The 18,481-nt window shown below is 45.0% G+C and overlaps 1 protein-coding gene across 2 annotated transcripts in view; it reads right to left on the bottom strand.

The window, feature by feature from the left end:
• Window positions 1-15,900, bottom strand: part of ZHX2 (zinc fingers and homeoboxes 2) — a 65,912-nt gene extending 50,012 nt beyond the window's left edge. For both annotated transcript variants that reach the window (XM_019552394.1, XM_019552401.1), the window contains exon 1: window positions 15,826-15,900. The gene's annotated coding sequence lies outside the window, so the exon portion shown is untranslated. The remainder of the gene's footprint in view (window positions 1-15,825) is intronic.
• Between the last annotated feature and the right edge of the window lie 2,581 nt (window positions 15,901-18,481).

Here is an 18,481-nt window from a genome sequence, read left to right as displayed (position 1 = left end):
GCCGAATCTATCCTTTTGGGTATGGGTTGCTCACTTCCGTTTTATGAGCTCACTTGTAAAACTACAGTTAGAAACAACTGTACAGTAGTTAATATATTAAAAGGAATCCAAATATGCTTGCTGCACCTTAGCAGCTAACATAGTAGCTGTTCAACAGTACAGGCAGTCCTTGACTTACAACGTTTATAAATTGATAGCCTGTCTCAAGTTGATGACATCAGTTTCCACTTCACAACACTGATCCGATGCGACGCCAAGCCAAGGAACAAGTTTGCTGTGTTGCTCTGTCCAAACTTCCTTGGACACTTTCTTTAAGAAAGCAGACAAGACTCCAGAAAAACCTGAGTAGTCTCCAGAAAGACTCCTGAGAAGACTCCAGCCAAGAGCCCTTCAAAAAGTCCAAGAGCCTTTCAAAAAGTCCAGCAGTCACCTCAAAGAAGTCCTTCCAAATCAATATGATTGTTATTTACAATATAAATACATTAATGTAGCTATATTACTCATCTATAATTGATCGAGTACAAAATTCTGAGGTATTTTTGGTGAAAATATGGTATTGGGCCTTGGTTCAGGAACTAATCCCCCATTTACAACATTGTTTCTTATGAGAAAATTGGTTCCGAGTTACAACATTTCAACTGAAGACACGGTTTTCAGGAACCAATTGTGTCGTAAGTCTGAGGACTGCCTGTACTCCTATTTGAGCCTGTTCTTTCTCCTTCTTTGTCTATCAGATGACATGACTATGCCACCCATTGGACCAAGTGCACCATCAGTGGGGTGTGGTGAAAAGGCCATCTTGGGAGCTAAGCACGTCCCCTCTGCAATGTCAGCCCCAGGCCTGAGGATGTCTCAAAATCTGTTCTCCATTCTGGAGAAAGCTGTTCACTGAAGCATCCTCTCACACCGTGCCACCGCTGCTTTGTTCGGTGCGACTCTGATAGCTGCAGCGTTTGTGTGCTACTAACCCTTGAAAAAAAACTGTCAGTGAGTTTTTTCCTTTGAATATTATATCTCTTCGAAACGCATCACAGTACAAGATAGCACAGCACCTGGCACTTTCATACCCTTTCAACACGAAGGGCCTAGCTCTGATCTCACTGCCACCTGTATCAATTGGGACCAACTCTTTCAAAGCCTATGTAAAACCTCTAGCATTACTCTAGTGAAAGTTAGTTAGTCTAAAAGGCACAATTGCTCAGTCAGAAAGGTCTTGAAAGAAAGACTTACAGGTTCTCTCTACTCGCATAAAATTTACACTCCAGAGTTTCACAGACAAGAGGAGTAATTTTTGCCACTACCTCTACTGTAGTGGACCAAACACACTGCAGTATTAATGTGAGAAATCTGAAATACGTTCCTGCTGCTGCATCAGATTTTTTTAAACAATATGGGCTCACCTTTCATTAAAGGAATGCACATTTTTTTTTTACTTTTTTCTATGTGCATGCAATTACCTGGTATACTCACTTTCCCTGATTTGATGATAACACTGGCCAAAAGGCAACCCTGATTTAAGAGCCAGATCCTGGCTCACTGAAATCAGCAGGAGGTTTGCTACTGACTTTCACAAAAGCAAGATCAAGCACTATGTATGCATACTCCTAACAAGCACTAGAAGCAAACTCTTCTGCATTCAACTAGTATCAGAGGGAATGCCTGTTCAGGGTGACTCAGTCTCCTGGTTTTGGATTCTCTGGCATAACAGTGAAAAATGACTGAGAGGTTGAACTAGCAGTAGGAATCCATTAGATGTTTTAGAACAAAACCAAAAAAGTCTGCTTCCTCCATCAGCATGACATTCACATTCCTGCTCACCCACAAGTACAAAAACGCCACCATAAATGCAGCACGGTTCCTCATACAGCTTGATTTTAATATGCTTACTTTCAGAGATTCTTAACATTGTACTCTCTTCCCTCCTACACACACACACACACACCTTAAAATTTAAAATATGGATCCTCTGAAAACCTACGGGGTTTGATTCATCCATAGCAATTCTGGTTGGAATTCAGACGGTGCTGAATGCAGTAAGAGCCTGGTTTTAGATTTTCAAGTAGGAGGATTATACTTTGGGCAGTGTAGACAGGAAAACATGCCAGATTTGTTTAGCCTTAACTGAGTGATGACTAATGTTGACAGTGAAAACTGAGAAAACTCAGAGACTATTACTGTACCCTAGCATGCGCACAGCGCATTTGTAAAGTACTAGCCTTATTCTGTGAAAAGCAAAATCAGTGAGGAACACAAATTAACCAATGAAAATTTGATAGTTGCATCACACAGGAATAATTATGATGCAAATCACACAACCCAGCATTTATAACACGGGAGCGAGAGAACTCTAAGTTTCTATAATGCAGGGCTAGTAGTGACCCATGGACTTCAGCCTGTGAGGGGTTAACATGTGGCCATAGGCTCCAGCCCTGCTGCAGCTGCTTCCCTTGCTTTGCTGTTGAAGTGGTGGGAGCTGGGGTCTTTGGGCCAGGAGAGCGTGGGGGGAAGCCTACTGAGCTTACTGCCATTTAGCAGTGCCACTGGGGACCTTGGGCAGGAGAAGTGAGAGGAGGTGGTAGTGGGCTCATGCTGCTCACACAGCTGCAGTGTGTGTACATGGTGGGAGGGGAAATCACCTGTGTGGTGGTGGTAGCTGGGGGGAGGGAGGATCATCCACATGGTAGGGTTCCTACGGCACCCCTGCAAACCCTGTGGCATGCAACTTGTGCAGTGTGTGGCCCAAGGCCTGCAAACTGTGCAGTGTGCAACCCCCCAGCTGCTCTGAGTTGGACAGCACTGCTTTAATGCATGACTGGGGTCACATTTGCATATAGAAAGCCAGCCCTTACCCATTTCGTTTATATTAGTTGATGCCCTGAGCAACAGAGAGAAGATACTTGTGGGACACTATTGCCAGACTTCAGATGTTACCAAAGAGGTTTCTGGAGTTAGTCTCATTCTAGTCCTACGGAAATTTATGTACTATTTTCACTGAACAAGCTACTCCTGAATAGCCCAATGAAGAGGATCTAGAAACACAGGCATTGCCAAATCAGAAAATTCTCCCCTAGCACCACTGTGCCATCATGAATAATGGACGGTGGCAGAAGTTTCCACTGAAGGTCGAAGCCATCACCACAAACACCTCCAAGGAATGCTTGGAGCTGCACTCTTCACCCTTCTTTAGGATGCTTGAGACACTAACCATTACAGGGAAAGAGAATCTTGAATTCTCATCTTAAGAGAAAAAACAAAGAACTGCCAAGTATCCGACACCAGTGATTCTCAACCAGGGTTACTTTGAGATTCTTTGGAGGGTGGTGTGCAAACTTGATTCACAAGATAAACCCAGAGATTTCATATAGGAATCCATTGTGTTAAAAATATTCTGACCTGTTATGGCCTTTCTGAATGCTTTACAATAGAAGAATTGCTCTATTATTTTTTTGTAGTAAAAATAAAAAAAATCAAGTGAAAACTAAGAGCTGACTTTTTTTGAGGGGTGTCTTAAGTCTACCAAGGAGTGCTTTAAGTCTGAAGTGTTTGAGAACCACTGTTCTACATATTCTGCTTTAGAGCAGATTTCCTTAGTATCTTAGCACATGTCTATTACCCGTTATATGGAAGTGATTCCGGATGATGCTCAGGGTGACATTTTGCCCATATAGCACGAATGGGTGAAATTGCAACCCTACTGCTGGCAAGATATGCGCACGCTGTATTTAGTTGGAATTGAACCTGTTACTACAGGGACTGATTTTTGAGTTTCTATAATCTGGTTTTTATGAGGAAGCTTGGCCAGGAACTGACATAAGTGCTACCATTTTATTTGCTCTTATATGTATAGCTGTCTACATCGGGCATAGGTGCTGACTTTTATTGTTGCTGGGGATGGTCTAAGATGGAAGACATGTGGAAAGTTTTACCCATTTCAGGTGACAGCTCTCTTCCTGAGAGGGGTCATGGCACTTGGGCCCCCACATACTTGGCACCTCTGACGCCAGGCATAGTTATTTCATAGATTTCATAGACATTAGGGCTGGAAGGGACCTCGGGAGATCATATGTAGAAGGAGAGCTATTTTGAGATAGTTTTAATGGCATAATTTTTTCATATACGGCAAACAAAAAAAGAAACCCCTCATGCAGCTCTGTTCTGACAAACTAAAGAAAGAAACAAACCCTACTATTTGTATTTCTGCCCAAACTTAAGAGACACTTCTGTTCTAGTCTTTGTCCTGGCCCCGCATTTCTTTTTATTTAAAGTGCTACTTTCCTGCCTCCTCCTCTCTCTCCACCAGCATCTATTCACAACAAGGTTGACAGGTTAGACCTGCTACACAGGCTCTTCTTGATCAGCAACCCCCAGGAGTTTGCAAAACTTGCAAACAGGTCCATGGAAAAGCCCAACCCTTCTGCTGCTCACCTCCCCCTGGAGCAATCCATCAGACCTCATCTGTTCACCATCTCTTGAACCATGTAAACACAGCAAGAGCTGAACTCTTGCCCTTTCCTCCCAGTCCCTTCCTTTCTGCCCTTTCACTCACTATCATTCTCTATCTCACCTTACTTCTATCATTCATATCACTCAGACCCATAACATGGGAGTCGCCTTGGATTCCTCCTTCTCTTACCCACCACTTCCAGGTAGCCTACAAATCCTGCCAACTTTTCCATCCCAAAATCTGACAGGCTCTTACAACTCCAGTTCTGACCTCCTTTTCCCCTTTCTCCCTGCAACCTCTTAACTCACCTTGCACATATGCTGCTGGCTCTGATCTACTCAACAAGCACAAACGCTAGGATAATAATCCTTGTTAGTCACCATCATCAACTCACTCCCAGGACTGCAGATTCCCCTTGTCCCACTGCATTATGTTCAAGCTTTTAGTCAGTCATCCTTTTGCAAGGCTGTGGCCCCTCTATACTTGCCTGCTCTTGTTCGTTATCATACCAGCACTGGCCTCATCTCCTCCATCACCCATGTCAGACTCACCCATCTATCTGTCAGCTTCTCTCCCACAATTGTCCTCATGCCTTCTTTCCACACTGCCCCTTCGGCATGGCAGGCCTTCTCTGAATTAATTAGCAAAGCCACTACCCACTCCTTTCTTAAGGCCCTTTTTCACTTGGAAATCCATCAGCTTGCCCTTATGGTAACAGAGTTTCTCTTCACTTTTGTAAAACAGAAGTATCCTCTCTTAGAACAACTAAGGTATAGGCCTGTGTTATTTTCAGGGATAAAGGTTGTAGCTGTGTTGGTCTAACAAGCAAAAGCAGTCAGTGTGGTAGACGCGATTTATTAGACCAACTAGGTAGCTGCAATAAAATTTTCTTTATCTTCAGCTACCCTCATGCACTCCTTCTCACCTTCCCTCCTTTTGTTTGTCATGCCTGGCTGTTGACTCACTGCCTAATGCAGATGCTAATCTCCATGGGAGCACACTGTTGCTTTTGCATCAGCTCCCTTAAGGGCATAAACTGCTACTAACCAGTCACGGCAGATATGTGATGGGACATGTGATATGTGATGCAGCACATCTGAGATGTGAAGATACTGAACAATGCCTTGTAAAGAAGTCCTTACAACAGGGGTGGGCAATTTTTTCAGGCAGAGGGCCACTTACTGAGTTTTGGCAAGCTATCGAGGGCCACATGACAGGCAGCCAGGGCCAAATAAATATTAATTTTCTAAATTTTTTAGGGGCCCCGCGGGCCGGATATAATGGCCTGGCAGGTTGCATCTGGCCCGTGGGCTGCATTTCTTACAACAAGGTTATCTAACTTCTCAGCGGCCAGGCGCCTCAGGCCCTGCAGGCTGTACCAGCAGGGGCTGCGTTAGCAGGGGCCATGGGCATGTACATCATGCATATGCGCAGGTGGGCACTCCCTACCTCACTTCATTTCATGCTTAGGCAGGAGCACCTCCCTCTCCACGGTGTAGTGCCTCATCTAACCTGCAGCTCCTTGGGGGTACCCCTGCACCATGAGCTGCACCTTGCTACCCCAACCCACCCCCTTGGAGCTGGGTCAGGCAGTGGAAGCTGGAGAAGGGGGAGGGAGCCCCAAGATCCCGTTTGCTGTTGCAGTCAGAGCCAGGGGCAGCCCAGGAGCTGCATGTTAACCCCTTGCAGGTCACCAATTGGACAGCCTTGCTTTGAAATAATCAAAGGAAAAATGTGGGTGTTTGTACAGGATTTACAGCTGCAATAGTGCTCAGGTAGGGTAAATGTGAGGCCTAAGGATCTAAGAGGGAAACTCTGGATTCAGAAATTCAAGCCTTGAATCAGTCCTGGACTTGTTAGCAAGTAGCTATAGCCTTGTACCTTAATTTACCCATCTGTAAAGTGGGTTTCATAATGATTGCTCATTACTAGGCTATTACATTTCTATAAAACCTATTTGTGAATGAAACATGACAGGTGTCAGGCAGGTCGTTTTGGGGTGGTGCTTAGACACTATGGTGATGAAGGCCGTATAAGAACCTATAAAGAATGAGTAGAACGGTCCAGTGGTTAGGCTGCCAGCAGGGGATTTGGTTCAGTTCTCAGCTCTGTTACAGACTTCCTGTATGACCTTTATACAGCTTACAGATTTGGATCCCACCCTTCGCTGAGGTACAGCAAACCAAGAGGAAATGAGCAGCACGAGGGTACGTCAGAACTCCAGCTCGTGGGGCTTACAAGCCCGACTCGTGGCTATAATAGAGATGTCTCCATTATGCTGCCATCCAGACTGTCCAGAAGGGAGGCACCTGCCTACCTGCATGTCTAACTGGCACAGAGCGCACTGAATTCAGTACAAAGTGCAAACCATGGTCATGCTCACACAAAAGTGGTAGTGGTGGGGCTAACACCACTCTCCACACCAGCTCCAGAAAAGCCCAGTGGTTGAAGCACATGCCCAGGAAATAAAAGATCTAGGTTCTGGGTCCTCCTCAGCCTGAGGGGCTCAAAATCACCAAGTGTGATCATGGGGATTATGCTTCAGTGTATTTTAGATGACTCAGGCATTAGTCGGGCTGTGTGGAAGCCTTAACGGTTCAGGGATTTTGGTAAACTCTAGGCACCTCTAAGTTGGACTTACATAGTCATGGTCTAGATGGCCAAGTATTTCATGTATACCCACAGGCTAGGTATGGACATTCAAAACCCTGAGGTAGAATCAATTTAAGTTACAGTTTTCTGTAAGCGGTGTTGTTTCAATTGGTACCAAACAGAACGCACATTCCCCATTGGGTGGAGGGGGCAAACCTTAGACTGAGTTCTGCTGTTTTTAAACCAGTCTGTGAGCTGAACTTCTGTTCTGTTACAGGTATAGACTGGTTTCTGATCACTTATACTGATGTAATGTCTGTACTTGGCCATAATAAATAGTGAAACCTGAGACTCGCACAGTTCTTCTCAGGAGGGTTCTTATACAAAACATCAACATTTACTGAGATGTAAGTGCTGTAAATATGAAACGATCTATAGCAGGGGTTGGCAACCTGCAGAACATGGCACGCGAAGGCCTTTTGCTTGGTATGCACACCTTGGGGTGGATGGCAGGGAAGGTGCCAGGGCCATGCTGCCACAACATGATCAGGCCCCTCGAGGCTTCCCTGCTGTCCACCCCTGGTAAGTCAGCATCTTACAAGTGGAGATTGTGTGCGTTTTTGGCACACTGCCTAAAAATGTTTCCGATTCTTGATGTATATATTTAATGGCGTTTCAAAAGAATTTTAGAATTGTTTTGGAAGACTGGGTTTCCTGTTATCAGCCTCCCCTCTTGGATATTTGGTTTCTTGGTGAACACAGAAAGCTCACTTAAAAAAACAAATTACAATTAATTCTGGAGTCCAGTCTAGACACAGTATCAGCCCCTTCCACAGGCTGGTGAAGAGTGGGGGGAAATATCCAACCTGACACATAAGGAACATGGAGCAGACAAAATCTGAATGATCTCATCAGGCAGATGAAGGTAAAATGAGGAATCCCAGCTATAAAGAAGAGTTTAATAAAGGCTATCATGCCACTACCTCCTTACATAGCAGGTTTGACATTATATATTATAAAAGTGACAACCTTCAATTGTGGAGTGTAACTGCAGATTTGCATTACATTTGCTTTGTGTCGTGGGAACAGGCTTACATTTTTCTCACAACTAATGATTTGCAGTGATTTTTTTTTTTTTTTTTTTAGGAAGCTGACGATTTCATGCCAAGGAAAAGGAAAAAAAAAGAAAAAAAAGTGGCTCTGAAATATTCTTCATTACTAACCCTTTGTAGTAGAAATTCTAATTCTTACTCAGGCTTGCCAAAAGCAGAGTTTTCATTAAATATTAAAAAGCTATTTGTTAAAATAATGTTACCATAGCAACTACAGAAAGCTCAAGTACCCTGGTGCTTCTGACTCACAGCATATTAATCAACCACTAGCTATTATTTAATGAGCACCCCCTACAAGGCCTTGCAGTAATGATATGGACACAGTAGCTGCTGAATCAATAGTCCCTGAGCATAGCCATCATCTGTGGTCACTTGAGTATTGGACTTCAGTCTCTTTGTTATGGTAAATGCCTGTTGCACATAGCATCTGTCCTCACTTTGGATGAAAAGGCATCTTTGAGGATCTGGGTCTAAGTTAGGCGCCTGAGTACTTGTGAGATCTTCTGCCAAAATGCTCTGGATTGTGCCTACTAGCATGCATTTTAAACAGGCCCTAAATGATGGAGTTGCAGGATATAAAAGTTTTGCTGGCTTGCGTTTGAAATAGCTGCTCTGATGCCTGGAAATCACTAAGACATGAGTGAATTATGCAGCTCCTCAAATGAGTACTAACAGAACCTTTAGTCAGTCCCCACAGCCAGGTTTTTGTACCAGCTTCTAGGCCAGAAAAAAATGTCTCAGTAAAATAAAAATATATAATTATTGGGCCTATTCCTTGTAACAGGTGCCTTGGCTAACAAAACCAAATGTGCAGGGCTTGGAGAATGAGAAAAATCAAGTTTACCAAGGGCAAACACTTCCACAGCAAGCCCAGAAAAGCTCCTTTTATATTACAACTTTTAAGTTCATCCTAGGCTGATGGACAACTACAAACAAGTTGTGGGCTTTACTGAATATTTATTTCTCACCTTCCTAGTAGTAGAAAGCTTTTATTCTCTACCTCTGTAGGCTCTGAAGCTGTCATATTTTAAAAGTATAGTTTACACGGGGAATATTTATCCCCAGCTCAGGACTGAATCTCATTCAGCTGGGAGGCTCTGTGTTGGGATAAATCTGGGGACAAGTCTTGATTTCAGAGGGGTAGGAGGAGGAAATGCTTTGAGAAAAATGGTGAGTCGTGAAGCTGTTCTGGGGTTTGTTGTGTTGCTGAGAGCAAGTGATGCAGACACAGGCCTCTTACCAACTCCGTATCACAGATCTACCTGCTGTTGTGGTTCAGTGGTGGAATCCTTGTCCGCCATGCAAGAGACCTGGTTTGATTCCTATACATGCATATAACTACAGCCCTCGAGGCACTGAAAGTCCTGATCCTATCTGGCCTTTGGGTTCTGTCTCAATGCCCCTAAAGTGGGGGTGGAAGGTCTGGGCAACCTCCATACCCCAGCCCAGGTGTATGTATTGATGGTCTTGGTGACCTCCCTCTCACACATGCCATGATCCAGAAGGATCAGCTGTTACCTACTGCTACAATCGCAGACCTTTGCACGTTATTACATCTTTTTTCTTTTACTACCACCCATTAGGCTCAGCAATGCAACATATCCAAGAGAAATCTTTTTACTCAGTCAGTTTTTGTCAAATAGTCTCCAAATGTTTGCTTTTCCCTTCTCCCCTTGACTTCTACTGGTGGCACCCAGGATTTGCCCAGGTGGGTCCCCAGCATGGGTCTGCTTGGCTTTGCAGATCAGGTACAATCTGTTTGCTAAGACAGTAGATGACCATTGTACCTACTGGATGCAAATTCCACTTCCCCCACATGGGACAATCACTGTTGGAAGACATTAAAGTCAATAGATTTCTTTCCCCACTTTCATTTCACTGGGCACGTCTACACGAGAGCAAAGAGCTACAGTGATGCAGCACTGGTGAGCACAACCCGTGACGCTGATGCTGTCATCATAGCAATGAGCTACCTTGTTATAGTGAGTCACTACAGCAATGTAGCTGCTAAAAATAACTGTGCGCCACCAGGATGCGGCAGTAACAGCTGCTGCTGCGCCATGGGGGGCATATGTAGATGTGCCCACTGGGGCCAGAATTTCACCCATGTGTCATATCAACCAGACCTGCAGCAAGGGTCCTTAACAATTCAGAGATCTGAGTCCTAAGGTAATATATTTAATTGGAAGTGGAAGAAGGGGGAATGAAAACAAATATTAGTTTTTCCTTGGTTAAAACCATGCCATTGCTCAAACTGCTTTGTTTTCACACCTTTAACAAAATAAATAAATAAAATAAAATAAAATAAATAAATATATATGACTTTGTAGTTATTAATCAGAGGAAATGTGATTAATGTATCAGCACTCAGTGTGCCAGGTTTCACTTCTTGCTGCTTTGTTTGGGTGTTGCAGACTGTGACTATGACAACCACAAGCAATTCTTGGACTGATGCAATTTGTGACATCCTGCTCAATGGAAAAAAATTCTGACAGTTAAAAAAAAAAAAAAAAAAAAAAAAACCTTTCAAAAAAGAGCGTGGTTTTTGTTCCACTTCTTTGAAGTACTGCAAGCTTGTGTCAGGCCCTGATCTACTTACCGTAATGGGTATTGCTCACAACACCTAGACAGAACAAAATAACGGTCTTCAGCCTCACAACGGTTGAAGGAGCAAAGCCAAGTGCTTAGGAAAATCTGATTCTCCACATATGAACTGGAGTGTAATTTCCTGGCAATAGGGAATGAACCTCTTCAAACTGTCTGTGCAGGGGCTGACTGCACGATCCAGCAGCTATGTTCCAGCTTTACCTACTGCTCTATGATCTGTTCTCAAGATTATCTGATGATGGGAGCTCAGGCTCACAAAAGCTCATGCTATACGTCTCTGATTTAGCCTATAAAGGTGCAAATCTACTCTGTCTTCTGCCTGACTTCAGCCTAACACAGCTAAGCACCTACCTCTCTCTGCTCAAGATCAAAGACGCACAGCTTCGTTTAAGCCCAGAGCCTGTAAGAGCAGGATTCCCTTTGCTTCCTGACCACCTTCTTCTACCCCATAACATTCTTCTTAGCTGTCTTTTTAACTACATGCCGTCTTAGCCTAGCACAGATGAACAATGGATAGAGGGAACACAGGGGAAAAAATCTGCCTATTAGTTTTATCTTGAGTGAGCTGTTTAGAGAGATGGGCTTTCTGGTGAGGCTGAGAACAAATCTCTTAGAAAGCCTACAGCTAGAGCTCAACCTTGCACTGTATACAAAAGGAGAGGGAAGCATAGAAAACTGCCCGCATGCTGCTACATTTTGCACAGTCATTACCATGCACATCCAGTGGAGACATTCATATAATATCATTGAGGTCTTTCTGCACTTTCCTAGGGTTAGAAACAAGTTTGATAATCCTGTATTGAGTTTTTAAAAACCAATACAAATCTTTTCAGAATGGTAAGCATAGACTCTTATCTCCCTTATGCAATCCACAGAAATCCAAGAGTCCATCCTATCACATGCACTATCGCTACCATGCTTCTGAATTAGATGCTGGAAGTAACCACATGGATTTAAAACAAACCGCACACTCCAAGGAGAACAGGTCACCCATAAGAAGCTGGCCAAACTCACTGTATTGATTGTGAGAGCACTTTTCTCAATTTACACTGATATAATTGATATCAGGCCTCGTGGGCACATCATCAGCTGTCAGGTAGCCAGGAAAGAGGAGTTTGGAATTCTTACAGTCGGGGCAAAACGTCTTATTTATCTAACAGACAGAAAATTTCAGGGGTATATTTAAGAGAGGCTGAATGAGTCTGCCTCTATCATGTACATGGGTTAATGGGAAAGTCACATCTTCTTATGCAAAATTTACTCTGAGCTTTACTTCAGTCCACGTTCCCATGTCACGAGTCAACATTTAGGCTTCTGTATTTGGAAAGGCACTGTAGCATGTTGAGGTCCCAGGGGTGGCTGTGACACCCTCTGGTGGCTCTGCAACCATGTCCCACTCTGCCCCTAGGGTGCAATATTAAGATTAAAAGGGAGGCTGTCTGTGGGCCTTTGTACGGGCCCCAGTCTGCCTGAATCCACACTGGGGTTCCCCGACACCCTGCTGGTCTCACCGGCACTGCTCCTGGGCCCCTCTACTCCCAGGCCCTTGTGGAGCCCCTCTTTCCATGCCACTGAAGGGCTCTTATAGCCTTAAGGGCTAATTGTGTGACTCCATTCCTCCCCTACACCACGCCCCAAAGCCTCGGGGGTGTTACTGTAACGTTGTTTGCCTGTTGGGGCTTTGGTCTCCTTCTGTTTCCTCTTAGCTAGGCCTCCTAGCCACTGTAGTGGACATGGCTTTGAGGCACCAGCTCTAGTCTAGCCCTTCTGGGCACCTGGCACCTGTGGCCTCGCTCTCTGCGCTGCTCTAAAGTTGAGCCCTGCTCTCAGCTCAGCATTCGTTCGAGCCTCTGGCAGGGCTCAAGGTGATTTTGTGCCCACAGGGCACTAATGGGACCTCTGTATACTAATCCTTCCAGTCCCAACCCAAACCGCTGGTGCTAAACTGCAACCCTCCGAGTCCCACCAGGGATCCACCTGCAGCATCGCAGCCCCTCTAGCGTTTTTTGGTAGCTGCCCTGGGACCAGGAGCTCCCACCCCGACTAGCTTGCTAGCCTGAGCCTCAGACTTATATCCTCCCAGGACCCTGCCCCCTCCCAGTCTGAGGACTACCCTGGGTTGCCTGCAGGTGCCTGCTGATTGCCCAGTTGCATGGCGAACTTCAGCTGCTGCATCGTCCCTGGCCTGCAGTGCTCCCTTCTCTCTCAACGGGACAGAGCGCCCCAGGCTCTGTTACAGGCACTAAACACTGTGATGGTGGTGTGCTCAGCTCCTAAGAGAACTCTATATTTTTACTGAGCAGTTGTTCTGACTGACCTCTGGGGCATAGGCTCTTGAAGATAAAAAAGGGGTTGGGAAAGCATCTAAAGCTCCTTGGCTAGTGAATAGTTAACATGAGGAGAAGGAAGAGAACTGAAGGAGGAGTAGGGAAGTAATGGTGAAGGATTATTTTTTTCCCCCAATCCCATAAAATCTCTGTACTCTGCACTTAAAAGCAGCACACATCCTTGGAGGACTGAGCTTTTAGCCTCAAACACTGGCAACTATGGATAGTAAATGTGTAGAAACCAAACTCACTCAGCTCCAGGTTCTCCCTCACCAGTAGCATAACTAAAAGCAATAACAGGGCACTCGCTTTTATGAAGGAGGGAATGGGTGCAAAAACAGCTGCCACCATCAGCATTGCAGAACCTGGTGCTGCCCCATGTTTACAAATAAGCTTTAAATCCACAAAAGAATAATGCAGGTTTAACAGGCTTCTTGAATGCCACCCACGTACCTACACTCCTCAATCAACATTCATGCCTTGACTTTGGTCCACTTTTTGCTACCTTTTGCTTTGGATTTGAGCAGGAAAGGTGCACAAACACAAGACGGTCTTTCCAAGCTCCCCTTCGTGCCCGTTGCCACCATTTACAGATGTTAGCAGTGTGCTGAAATTTATAAGCAAAGTGGCCTTGGGAATTTTCAAAATAGGGATTCAATACTGTCTGCTTAGTTAGGAGTTTATCTACTGGGGCCGCAGGAGCGAGAAATACCATGTTTAATGTTGGGGGAAAGTCAGTGCCCTGGCTTGTTACTGTACAGGAATGGTGCAGTTCCAGAACAGGCGTTACGACCATCTTAAAGTGGAATGGGGGCGGGTGGGTGGGAGGGGGTGAATCACTTGGATTTGGAAAGCAAATTAGAGCAAAGTGAATAAGAAACTTTAGCAGCAACTGTCTAATGCAGCGACTATTAATTACAGTGCCACAAGATCCTTCTATGGGTGCTGCTCAATATTAGCACTGTTAGATGTGCAAACACTCGCACCTGATTCATAAGATAAAGCCAGAGATTTCAAATACGATTCCCACAGAGTCCAAAACATTCTGCTGTGGTTCTTCTGAGTTCTTTGCCCGAGCAAAATTGAACGAGTGAAATTTAGAAGCTGGCATTTTCTGAGTCTAAAAAGGTTGAGAACCACTGGTGTAACGTACAGTTATGTTCAGAAAGAGACTCACTAAACAGGCTACCTTTCTAATATACCTGTTCCCCATTCCAGTCATATCTGCTGACTTTGAGGGGATGGATACATTTCTATACTTTCTGGCACAGCAGAGCCAATACAACTGCAGAAAAAAGGAACTGGATTCTGTTCTGATTCATACATCATAAGAATGAGCTTCCTTCGAATTCCTGAACCTTGGCAACTTGACAGAAAAAGCACAGCCTGATTTCAGACCTCAGGTGGCATTTTAAACATTGTGATCTAGCAAAAAAACACACTTGTGATTCCAAAAGTGAACATGAACTATAGATGATATTGAAGGAGGACAAATATTAATCTCTTCCCCCATCATAATTCCAGCATCACTTCAACATTTCTGATGTCTTTTACTTTCACAATTGACTGAAACACTGATGAAATGATTGATTGAAGAGTTTTTGTCCCTTCCTCGCAGGGTTTTTTTTATGGAACCACTTCTTTCAGTCTCACTCCTGTTGATAAATTTTTCTCCTTGCTTGTTTCTTTCCCCAACACAGATCCACTTTGGCTCATGACTCATTATGTACTCTCTATGGTCCGTCTTTGCCAAAGGATTTATATTGGTGTAACAGAGATGAATCTTCATATCACTGAGGCCAAAGGGGAACTGAAATTCTGCAGAATTTTAGTTAAAAGCAGACACCATTGCATGTGTAAGAAAAAGCTGGACTTCCCTGGATCTTGTTGATTTTAATATCCAAGAGCATAATTTGTAATGATAGAGAACAGTCTAACTGAAGAAGACACAACTGCAAAAAATATCCCAGCTTTGACACAGTCCAGCATAAACCTCTCGTCTAGCTCCTTGACCCAGCCAATTTTAATTCCCTACCTTCCAAACTCTAATTTTTAAACTAGAGAGCAAGAACAGAAGCACTTCCTATATCATGACAAACTTGGATCCTTGTATATTCTGCAACAACAGTACATGAATCCCCTGGAACCGGCACCTGGGTCCTTTCACGGTGCCTCCAGTTTTCCCCTGCCAGTTGCTCCACTCCTATGTGGTTGATATAAGAGGACCTAGATACAAGGCCTGAGGTTTACCACTCGATTTGTTCCTTATTCCGATGACACAAGTGGGGAACGAAAGCCAGGCGTATTCGGAGGACCCTTGCTTCCCCTGCTTTCCCCTTAAGAATACAAGGCTTTCTGCCAACAAAGAATTCTGCACCTCATCTCTTCCATGACATGAAAAGCTGATTTTCTTTTTCAGGGGCACACTGGTCCTCATAAATGATAGCCAAACTTTGGACAGTGCCAGTTGTCCATTTTGATATCCCTTTACTCAGTTAAATACATCCATGTGGTTCATGTCTGAAGCAAGATTGTTCTTCAGCCTGTGTTGTAACACATTGCTGACTTTATTTTGTGGCTTACAGGAGATGCCAAAAAACAGACAAGTGGTTCCACAGCATTAGATTTACTCCCTATAAAAATTTCTTAAATAAAATCTTTTTGCTTTTATCTTCTATCCCTTTTATTCTTTTTGACCAAACCCAAGTTCCTCATTTAAAACCAAAAAGATACCACTACTCACCAGGAACTTGCCCCTTACATCATGGGAATCTCAGTACTTCTACCTCTTTGAAGATGGGCAGAACTTCTGACACCTAAAGGAGAAAGGAAAAGAGGCACAACTTATCAGAAGGGAGAAAATGCAGGCAGCCACCCCAATGCTTGATTAGCCAGTTAAAAACCAGACAGGGTAAGATGAACGGTGAGTAACAAAAAGCATCATTTTTGGGGCTTTTTTTTGCTGACTCTTCTGAAGTGAGTGACAGATGAAAGACAATGAAGTTCTGATCCTACAAGGCTTTCCTTGAGGGTGTTCAGAACAAGTTCTCTCATTGCTTAGGTACTTAGGGCAAGCAGGATATGGAAAATCCCATATTTTAGCATCCCCAAAACCTCCCACTGGTGCTAATATTATATACCAGAAATATCCGTCAGTGATCCAGCATAGCAGATACAATCTGCTCTGCTAGTCTAGTGGAGATATGACATCTTAAACACAGTCATATTAGGGTGTGGTGCAGTTCTGAGAAGGGCACTGGCAGTTCACCACAGAAGTCCTGTTGCCAGCAGAGTAATTAGGGGTAGGCAAGTGAGGCATCGGCCCCAGGCGCTGATTTACAGGGGTGGCAGCAGTCACAATAACTGGGGGTGGGCATCAGCCAGGGACTGAGATCCTGGGACATGTGGAACTGACACCCCATCAGGATTTTGCCCACAGCACAAATCTTGCTAGCAAGACCTCTTCCTGCTGCCACTTTTCTCATTGGAGAGGCTCACTTTCTATGTCTGACTTGTTAAGAGCTGGCTTTACCCATCTCTGATTTAGAAAGGAAGAGGCATCAGGGGCAAGTCCTGTTTTCAGCAACTACAGCAAATCAGTGATGATAAAAAACATAGATTGAAGAAATGTGCAAGAGAGATGGCCAGTCCTGAAGTCTGCACAGTGTACATAGTTTGGAAGGAGGTAGGAAATGAATAACCATGAGAACAGTAAGAACCAGGGAAACATAGGCAGCAGACGTCACGTTTAAAGTGACTGGTTTTAGAGAAAAGAGCAAGAATATGGGTCACCTCAGTCAGTAGGGGGAGAGAGCACCACCTTCATTTTGAATGTAAACTAAAGGATTTGGACAGAAATCTCACCCTGGCTTGTTATTGAACTGAATGGGAAGCTGGAAAATCTGAAAATAGATTGGGAAGGAGGAACAGGGAATTTTTTGGTTCTTCTCATCTAGTTAGAAATCTAGCAAAAGTTCTACTAAACCCCCAGGTTCTTGCTGCTGGATCTGTCTTCTCCAAAAGGAAGAGATGACTGGAATCCCTGAAAGAACAAAGCTACTGGAAAGGCTAGGAGGCCAGGCAGTATTATACAGCTGAAATCACCATGACGTCCTTGGAGTAGATAAAGCTGTACACTGATACAGAGTGGGTGCATCTACATGTGCTCTTTACTGCAGAGGTGACTACTCTGCAGTAAAGTGTTACTATCTACCCATGAGCCTGTATTAGGGTGCAGTAAATTAATTAACTCCACTGTAAAACAGTGCAGTCTGGGCCAAGTACTATCCTAAAGCAGTGTAGTTGCAGGCGTTGAAATGTACTTGCAAGATGATGAGCAGGGATGGATGCGGCATACGAGTGTTACAGTGCAGGGGCTGCCTGCCAGCTAGCCCCACTCTGTAGCACCTTCATGACCAAACCAGCCCTTCTGCAGCACGCTGAGCCAGGGCAGAGCAGCCCTGGGCTGGCAGGCTGACTGGGCTCCCTGCCAGCTCAGGTTGTTTTGCCACAGCCCAACGTGCTGTGGTCCCCAGAGCATGTGTAAATGCTGCGCCCAGGAGCCATAAACTCTGCTGTAAACTGCCCCAAGGTTTATTGCCATGTGCTAACTGCATGTGTAGGTGCACCCAGTTAGAAGAAAACTGCACCCATTTGGTCCAATCTCAAAGAAAAATAGGCAGTACACCAAGGGTGGGCAAAATGGCTGATCCGTCTAGCAGCTGGACTCCATTTCCCAGCAGTCCCTGCCCATATGGCTGTGGCCGGTCTCCTTGGAGACCACGGGGGTTGCCATGGAGACCAAAGGCAGCTACACTGTCAGTACAGGCGGTAGAGAAGGGCAGGGTGCTACTCCAGAGCTGCTGGGATTTTGCAACAGGGGCAGCTTGCTCCAGAGCCAGACAGAGCTGTGATCTGTAGCCTGCATGCTCTGGGCAGGGGCGTGCAGGCAGGAGATCACGGTTCTGCCCCGGCTCCTGGCAGCGGTGACAGCCTGGTCTGGAGCAGGGGCACAACCGTGATCTCCTGCCTGCGCATCCCTGCCCAGAGCGTGTAGGCTACAGATAGTGGCTCTGCCCTAGCTCCCATTGCAAGATCTGAGTGGCTCTGGAGCAGCCCCCTGCCATGCCCTGGCAGCATGGCTGTGGCTGGTCTCCACGGCAACCCCAGCCATGAGCTTTCCTGTGCAGCTGCAGCTGGGTCTCCATGGAGACTGGCCCAAGCCATGCATGGGGACCATGCATGGGGACAGCTGGGAAATGGAGTCCACAACGGACCAGATCTGGTCTGCAAACCGGACTTTGCCTGTCCCTGTGATACACTCATCCCTTGAGCTGTAATTTTCAGAAGCAATTAGTTACTGTCACCGGGGACATCTTTGTGTACTCTCAGGCCTCATG

Source organism: Crocodylus porosus, unplaced genomic scaffold, assembly GCF_001723895.1.
Source record: "Crocodylus porosus isolate Cpor-Errol unplaced genomic scaffold, CroPor_comp1, whole genome shotgun sequence".
Lineage (NCBI taxonomy): Eukaryota > Metazoa > Chordata > Crocodylia > Crocodylidae > Crocodylus > Crocodylus porosus.
Note: the sequence above shows the minus strand (reverse complement) of the source record. Positions and strands in the feature narration are given on the sequence as shown.